This window comes from Carlito syrichta, unplaced genomic scaffold (genome assembly GCF_000164805.1).
Source record: "Carlito syrichta isolate Samal-C Ts95f unplaced genomic scaffold, Tarsius_syrichta-2.0.1 Scaffold309472, whole genome shotgun sequence".
In the NCBI taxonomy this organism is placed as follows: Eukaryota; Metazoa; Chordata; class Mammalia; order Primates; family Tarsiidae; genus Carlito; species Carlito syrichta.
In genome coordinates this window covers 704,295-713,599 of record NW_007253568.1, presented here as the reverse complement: position 1 = coordinate 713,599, position 9,305 = coordinate 704,295, and positions in this window count along the sequence as shown.

The window sequence follows — 9,305 nt, the reverse complement described above, 5'->3', positions numbered from 1 at the left end:
GCTTGGGGCTATTAAGCAAGACCTTGCCTTTGCTTGGGGCCTTTACTCAAGGCCTGCTACAGTGACAGTGCTCATCTGCTCCCCACATCACATCCACTCCCGACATCTCCCCCGTTTTTATTTTCTAAATGCAGGCGACAGACAGCTACTGTGGTGGCTCTGAACTGGTGTTGGAGGATTCCGCATATGACTGGCAAAAAATAAAGGAGGATTAGAGCAAATATGAAAAGACTCAGAATATACCAAGAGAATGTTTTAACATATTAAAGGGATTGAATCCCTTGAGATCATTAAGAAGATTTTGTGCTATTTGGCCAGGTTGTAAGATAGGTTCTTGGCTATTCTGGATGTATAGAATATTGTGGTAGAGTGTGAGCAGATCTGTGCTGATGTTATTATGGCTCCATATGCCTTGGAAGTGTTTTTTAACTAAGTCCCAATTCCAAAGGCTGTCATTATAAGAAACACAAGTAACACAAACCCAATTGTATGCCACATCATGGCATCGTAGCCGTTGTTTCATTTTTATGCTGTTTATCTGGCTTCCCAATCCAATGACTACAGTGTCCAAGACATTCAGTTTTGTTTCTAGCTTTAAGTCTATGGATTCTTGTTGTTGTAGGGCCTTGGAGGTATTTTGAGCCAGAGCGTTGACAAACTCGCCATTTTGGATGAATTGAGACAGTGCAGCAGCAGCAGTCACTGCAGAAGCCATGACCGAAATTAAGGTCACCAATCCAAAAATCATTAATCCAATAGCCCTATGAGGCCAGGAAGCAAGTTGGTGGTATAATTCCTGAAGTACCTGCAGTCCTGCATCATCATACCAAGGGTCTGATATGTTAGTAGGAAACATAACAAAGGGGGGCTGGTGTAAAACCAGGATGTCTTGTCCTGCATTATGGTGGGTGACACAATTTGTAAGATAACAAGAGTTACATTGTAAGGAATAATGATTATCTACTGGGATGATATTAACAGAGCCTGTTAAAAGGACATAATGAGGTTGGACAAAGGCCCGGACCCCGTAGCAGGGGGTGGTTGTACCACAGCTTCCTGCCAAATTGACCAATGACCCACTAGTAAAGTTAACAAAATCAAGGGAGGCAGCAAGCTGCCACAGTTCTTTTTGGATGTCACCTTGGGAAGTAGTAAGGATGTTGCCAACAAAATCCCTAGGGGAAATGAGGTCATGGTTAGAATGAGAGGGGTCTAGTCTGTGAGAACAATCATAGATTAAGAGGGAGGTTCCCACAAGGTTTAGTAACATAGACACAGGAGTGGTACATTCTATACAGTTGGGGAATTCTCCAAACTCTATCCCTGTGCTATTAGGGCAGTATGGGATATTGAGGTGAGCCTGGGAGACATTATAAGTAGAACTAGGGAACCTCCACTTAGATATGGTTTGTAGATTTTTTATTATGTCCCAGGGGCCCGAAATGTTAGCTATTTATGTAACCCTGTAGGAGGTTTTATTTTCTTGACTCATCTTAAGACAACCCAACTTAGGGGTGTTAGAAAGGCAAATAGGAGGGCTACTACTAGTTCCCATGAAGTTAAAATTTGTATTATGATCAGCATTAACATGTTTATCAAACAGTCCTCCCAACATATAAGTATCATTGGTGAAAACAGGGACCAACCCACCAGCCCAAGTAGCAGACTGGAAAATGGAAGGGTCTGGGAAATAAGTCCAATAAGGATTTCCCCTTGTTTCACCAACCTGACAAGCAACAATGGCTAGCATTGCCATGAACAATGCTTGAGGGGAACTTGGCCCCCTATTCTCCTCAACCATCTGGTGAGCTGTTTGAGTCAGGCATTTCAACTAACCCCATGTGCGTGGAGATGTTCTTTTGGTAGTGGCCACAGGACGTCGGAGCCTCCCTCTTGTCATTGGGGCACTCTCTGGTTCCTTTTGGCTGGGCAGCTGCACTGGGATTGGTGAGGAGATCTTCAGTTTCTTGAATCTGGGCTCTAGTCTTTCTGTTGAGTCCATCAATATGTCGGATGACTCTCTCCGGAAGCCAAATAGGTTTATCGGCTCCATCTGAAAAAACACAAGCAAATTCCCTGCCCTACATTAGCACAGGATCGGGTCCCCTCCATTGGTTACTTTGGAGGTCCTTCCATTTTACCAGACCCATAGCATGTCCAGGATTATAGGCCTGATGCCTATCTGCAGGCATTTGGCAATGTTCATCACAGTTAAAAAAAATAATGGTAAATAATACATGGTTTAATTGATCATGGGGGAAATGATAATACCCATCTCCTCCTTTTTGTTTTGACATTTGTCTTTTTAAAGTTTGGTTGGCACGCTCAATAATGACTTGTCCTTGAGCATTATAAGGAATTCCTGTAATATGAGTGATAGAATGAGATTGGCAGAAATGTATAAAGGCAGCACTAGCGTAAGCTGGACCATTATCAGTTTTAATACTGACGGGCTTACCAAGGAAAGCAAAGGCTGCCAAACAGTGAGAGATTACCTGTTTAGCATTTTCTCCCATGCGGGCAGTGACAAAAACAACACGAGAAAAGGTATCTATAATTACATGAACCCATTGTAATTTACCAAAGCTTGGAACATGGGTAACATCCATTTGCCATAACATATTGGGTCTCAGTCCTCGGGGGTTAACCCCCATGGGCTGCACGGGGAAATGAATAACACAGCTAGGACATTGGCAAATGACTTGACGGGCTTGTTCTCTGGTAAGGTGAAACTCTTTTCAGAGGCTTGAAGTAGTTTGATGATGCATGGCATGAGAAGCTTGTGCAGCAGCATAAGAAGTTATAGGCTGTGCGGTTGCTATCAAATGATCTTTAGCTTGATTACCTAAAACTAAGGGGCCAGGGAGTCCTGAATGAGCACAGATATGGCCCACAAAGCAAGGAAATTGGCAAGCCCGAATTATCTGTTGTAAAGTCCAGAACAGGTGAAAAATTGTTCCAGAGTTGATGTGGCCAACTGTAGCTGTTTCAATTACCTGAGCAATGCCCACTGTTTGATGGGGCCAGGGCCGGCCCGCAGTCCGTTTCCCTTCTGTGGGGTAAATGCTCTATCATTTACATCTGTTTTGGATCGACACTCATTAGCCCAATGTTTTCCTCTTTTACATCGGGGGCAAATCCCAGGCTGACATGGGGTTGAGGTTCCCCGTGGGAGATGAGAGTTCTGGACAGGTGGGGACTGAGAATACTGTCTAGCAAAGTGTCCTGGTTGGCCACAAGCAAAAAATGTTTGTTTAGATTTAGAATTGGCTTTCTTGGGACCAAGCACCTCTTTGAGGGCTATAGCTAGGGCTGCTCCTTGAATATAGGAGGACTCTATGCTCACACACAAGTGGATAAAGTCAGTAAGACTGCCTTTGACTCTATATGGCTGAATTGCCTGCTGACATATCTTATTAGCATTCTCAAAGGCAAGCTGCTTAACTATGATAGTCCCTGCTTCATGGTCCCTGATGACTCTGCTGGCTGCCTGGTATAGGCGTGCTACAAAGTCAACATAAGGCTCCTCAGGCCCCTGCCTGATTTTGCTAAGGTCTTGGAATCTTTCTCCTTTAGTAGGCAATTTTTTCCAAGCTTGAGTAGCACAGATATTGATCTGCTGATAGGCCTGTAGAACATAATTCAGTTGTTGAACACTATCATAGGTGCCTTGCCCCACCAACATATCGAATGGGATGGCAACAATATGAACCTGGTTTCTCTCTGCCTGTTCATGGCTCCTATCATACCAATCAGATTTCCATAATAAATAATCTCCAGGACTCAAACAAGCCTTGGCTAAAGTCTGTCAGTCTTGAGGAGGAATAGCATCAGTAGCAATATTATCAAGCAAGCTAGAAACAAATGGAGAGTGGGACCGTACATACATACGTCACCCTTTAAATCTTTTAGAACTTTAAAAGAAAATGTCTGATATGCTCGATTTCCCTGTCCTGGATTGTTTGGATCTGGCTACTCAATCACCAGGTATAAATGAAAGCCAGTATTATATTCTCCCCCTCTTCAGGAGTCTTTTGAAAACATTGTTGCAGTGGAGACACCACAGACCGTGGCAGGTTCACCTTTAGCTTAGGTCGGGCACCCAAAGTTAGATTGACAAATTCTTTAAGATCCAAGTCATCATCAGAGTCATGGACTCCTTGATCCGTTCCAGACCCTGCATTTGGCTCACACCTATTTTTTAGGGGAGCCTCAGGCAGCATTGGTAAATCAGGTGGAGGGGGGGTGCAGACAGAGGCAGCTTATCTGCCATGGTGTCTAACAGTACCCAAGTGTCTTCTTGCTGTGAATTGAGGCAATCTCGGATCAAAGACCACAGAGTGAATGTAGGGATGGGAACCTCATCAGGGCCTTCTGCCATGTAACACCCCCTAGGCTATTTACTGACCTTATTCCAAGTACTCAAATTAACTGTCCCTTGAGCAGGCAACCCAAGGCATGTTTCCTGCACAAAGCTTAAAAATTCCTCTAACTGAGAACCTTTAACCAGGCAACCTCTTGCCCGAAGCGTAGATTTTAACACTTGGACATACAGACTCCTTTCCTGGGAACCACAATTACCCATGTTTTACCCCCAGCTGAAAATAAATCCGCTCCTTACCTTCCCTTATTTTTAGGTGCACCTCTCTCGGAGTGTCTCTTCACCTGAGATTAGGAGTTCTCTCATGCTCAGGTCCCTGTTCGGGCGCCAGATGCCACGGGCCGCACCACTGCCTTGAGGATCCTGAGAGAGAGCATGGAGAGATTAAGAAAGACACAGACACAAAGACATAAAGAAAAGCTGGGGCCAGGTGGGACACTTTCCTCTGTTGGAGGAGAAGTGGCCCCAAACTAGCTCAGCACATTTGTTTTATAATCAAGCACAAAGGAAGTTGGAAGGGATTCAAGGTCTCTGAGGGAGCCATAATGGAATTACGTTGCTTCTTAAAAGGCGAGCGGTTTCACAGTTATCTTGTTGTAGCTAAGGCTTTATCTGTACTTTGTGCACCGGGATGTGTGGGCATCTGAGACACCGTTTCGTGTAGCGGGTTGCATCCCTCATAGCCTGCCTTAGGCTAGGATGCAGAGCTTCCAAGCGAGACCTTGCCTACGAGCTTGGGGCCATTAAGCAAGACCTTGCCTTCGCTTGGGCCTTCACTCAAGGCCTGCTACAGTGATAGTGCTCATCTGCTCCCCACATCACATCCGTTCCCAGCAGACAAAACACCCTTCCATTGGAATAAGATGCCATGTAGTACTTTCATAGCTAGAGAGGAGAACACAATGCCTGGCTTCAAAGCTTCAAAGGACAGGCTGACTCTCTTGTTAGGGGCTAAAGTGGCTGGTGACTTTAAGTTGAAGCCAATGCTAATTTACCATTCTGAAAATCCTAGGTCCCTTAAGAATTATACCAAATGTACACTGCCTGTGCTCTAGAAATGGAACAACAAAGCCTGGATGACAGTACATCGGTTTACAGCATGGTTTGCTGAATATTTTAAGTCCACTATGTAGACATACTGCTCAGAAAAGTAATATTCCTTCCAAAATAGTACTGCTCATTGACAATGCACTTGGTTGCCCAAGAGCTGCGACTGGGTTGTACAAGACTGACTTCATAAATGAAAGATGTTCTGTGGATTAAATGCTATCAAATAGCATTGCATGCTACAGGGAAATCTTTCATGAAAGAGTCAATCAATGTGGCAACTTTATTATTGTCTTATTTTAAGAAATTGCCAGTTACCCTAACCTTCAGCAACCATCACCCAGATCAATCAGCAGCCATCACTAAGGCAAGACCCTCCACCAGCAAAAAGGCTACAGCTCACTGAAGGGTCAGATGGTCATTACCATTTTTTAGCAATCAAGTATTTTTAATTAAGTTATGTACTTTTTTTAGACATAAAATTGCACACTTAATAGACGATAGTACAGTGTAAACATAATTTGTATTACAGTTGGAAACCAAAAAAAGTTGTGTATTATTTATTGCAGCCATCTGAAACCAAACCCACAATATCTCCAAGGTATGTCTAGAGTCCTCAAAGTATCACTTGAGCACTTTTAGAAATGCAAATTCTCCAGGCCTACCCCAAATGCACAGAATCAGAAATTCTTGAGAGTGAGGCCAACAATCTTGTTTTAATAAGTCCTCCAGGTGATTCTCTGCACACTACAATAAGAGCCACTGCTCTAAGAAAAGGCAAGTGTTAAGAAGGCACATCAATTATGCAAACCCCTGAAAGGATCATTTAGTGCAATGCAGAAGTAATGTACTTAATGACTCCTTGCACTTATTTGCTAAGTGGTAGGTGTTTGTCCAGTGGTATTGTCTCATATCTCTTCCTGTGGATATATGCCAGCTGTATAGTTTTGTCAGGAAGTATGGTTAACAATTCTCTTTTAAACCAGGTCTCACCAGGAGGTTAATGTTCTCGAAGAGTTTTAAATATGGTTGCCAACCTGTGTCCATTTAACATGGAGCCATCTTCTTCATTATGCACATTCCAGTCCCTGATGTGACTGGTCGGGCTGTGAACATCATCCTCTAAGTGTTACTAAGTGTTATCAGCTGCAGAGTGATTGGTGGATTCCTCCGGTCCTAGGAGACTAAACTTCATCCACTCCTTGGCAGGCCCCCACTCAAGTTTATGCATAAATTAGAGGTAAAGAAATTGGCAGAAATCTGTGCTTACAAGAGAAACATTTTCACAGCGAGGTGCAGTGGCTCACACTTTTAATTCCCAGCACTCTGGGAGGCTGAGGCAAGAGGATTATTTGAGCTCAGGAGTTTGAGACCAGCCTGAGCAACATAGTGAGACCTAGTCTCTACAAAAAAACACAAAAATTAGCCAGGCATGGTGGTACTAGCTTGTAGTCTCAGCTACTTGGGAGGGAGGATGAAGTGGGAGGATGGCTTGAGCCCAGGAGGCCAAGGCTGAAGTGAGCCAGGATCGCTCACAGTACTCAAGCCTGGGCAACGAGTGAGACCCTGCCTCAAAAAAAGAGAAAAGAATCTCTCACTTGATCTTGTGAGAAGTGAAAAATCTTTGTTCTGCAAGAAAAGTATCATATTGTGCAAAGAGATTGGAAACTCCCTTTGGAGAATATAATTGTGCTTCTAAAACAAACATTTGATTGCTAATTACCAAGGAAAGCGGAAAAAGAAAGTCGCCTGATAGTTTCATGGACTTGTGAAGTCAGCTCTGAGTAGGCTGAGGCTGAATCACACAGGAGTGTCCAAGGAACCAAATCTTCACCCCAGAGAAAATCAACTTGAACCAATCTTTAGCTTCAATGACATTGTTGACTGTGTAAGTCCAGTCTCACTAGGGTCATGTCTACTTATCATCTTGGAGCTGTAGGTCAAAATTTCTAAAAGTGGAGGTAATACAAAAACCCATTATTGTCTGACCATATTGCCACAGCCCTTAAAGAAAGTCATAACAAGTGTTCAAGTGAACTCGCATGTACCTACATTCCTGAGAATTAACAGAGAAACATTTTCCCTTATCTCCTATACATTCAAGGAATCCTTAACTCCCTGGCAGACTGTGCTCATTCACCTGAGAAAAATGAACTGGCAGGAAGAAGTTTATTTTTTAATTCAGACAGAACCTGGCACCTGGCATTTTTGAAACTGGTCTGCTCCCCCTTAGGTTTTACAGTCTGTTTTTATTAATATAAGTTTAGGGTTGCCAGTATCCATAGACCGCCATGTGACTGACAAAGCATTGTATAGAATTTTTTTTTTGAGTTGGAGTCTCACTCTGTCGCCCAGACTGGAGTGCAGTGGCCGCTCCCGGCCACCACAGCCTCGACCTGCTGGGCTCCGGCGATCCTTCAGCCTCAGCCTTCCAAGTAGCTGGAACTACAGGCGTGTGCTACCACGCCCGGCTAATTTTTTTATTTATTGTAGATATGAAGTCTCGCCTAGAATTTAAGTTATAGTTACATTTTGTAAATAGTAACATTTATGGTCTATATTTCTTGGCACCAGTTACTAGGGGTAGTCCACAGTTTTTCTTGTCAGTAACACCAAACAGAGTTCATCAAGCTTGTCATAGAGTAAGGGAGTTAACAGAGCTTATTACAAAGTAAAACATTATTCACTATAACACATTGTTAATTAGTAGTTATAACACGCAAAAAGTGTTACAAATTACACAACTTATGACATTTTTCTCAGGTGAATGAGCACAGTCTGCCAGGGAGTTATTTATTTCTGTTATCAGCAGTCATAAATTTGAAAAATATAGTACCCCTGTAACCATAAGTCATGTAATTTGTAAAACTTAAATTCTATACAATGCTCTGTCAATCACATAGCAGTCTATAAATACTAGCAACCCTAAACTTATATTAATAAAAACAGACTATAAAACCTAAGGGGGAGCTGATAAATCTCAAAAATGTCAGGTGCCAGGTTCTGTCTGAATTCAAAAATAAACTTCTTTCTGCCAATTCTTTACCTCTCAATTTATTGGCATTGAGAGATAGCAGCCAAGTATTTACTTGGACCATAGCAGAGGCTTGTTTCTTTGTATTTGGTCTTAAGACTGACAGTACAACGTTCGGATCTCATCTTAACACTTAATATCTATTTGAATTAGGCCAGATTTCTCTCAGAGTATCTGAACTTTCTTTTCTTTTCTTTTTTTTGAGTTGGAGTTTCACTCTATCGCCCAGGCTGGAGTGCAGTGGCACACTCACAGCTGAGCTTTCTTATTTATGAAATGAGAAGCATAATACCTAGTTTGCCAAGATTGTGTGAAATTACACACACACACACACACACACACACACACACACACTGCTACAACCCTATTTTTGTAAACATGAATTGGCTCATATGTATTTGGTAGATAGCAGAATAATGGCAGCATAACATGGAAGTCCTGTTGGACTTTGCCAGTCTATTAATGTTTTTTTTTTCTTCATGAGCAACAGCAACTGATCCAGGGTAAACTCCCACAGCTGAACATGGCAAGCTGAGGAATATAGTACTGCCTGCCATGTCCATTCACCTCTTGTTTCTCTTTTTGGCTCAGTTCTACCCATTGCTGTGTCTTGGAGGTGTTTATTACCTGTTTTTTCCCAATCTTTGGACATTTTGCCCTTCCCACTATAACATTTTGCCCTTGCCACCTTAACAGCCTCTTTATTCCTTTACTTATACTTATTCCAGCAAGGTATATTCACTCTTCATTTTCTAAGTAAAAATTTTAGATGTACTTTGATTTTTAAAATTAGGCATTTAACTTTTTTTTTTTTACTGTGCTAAAAGTTTTATCAGGATTGTT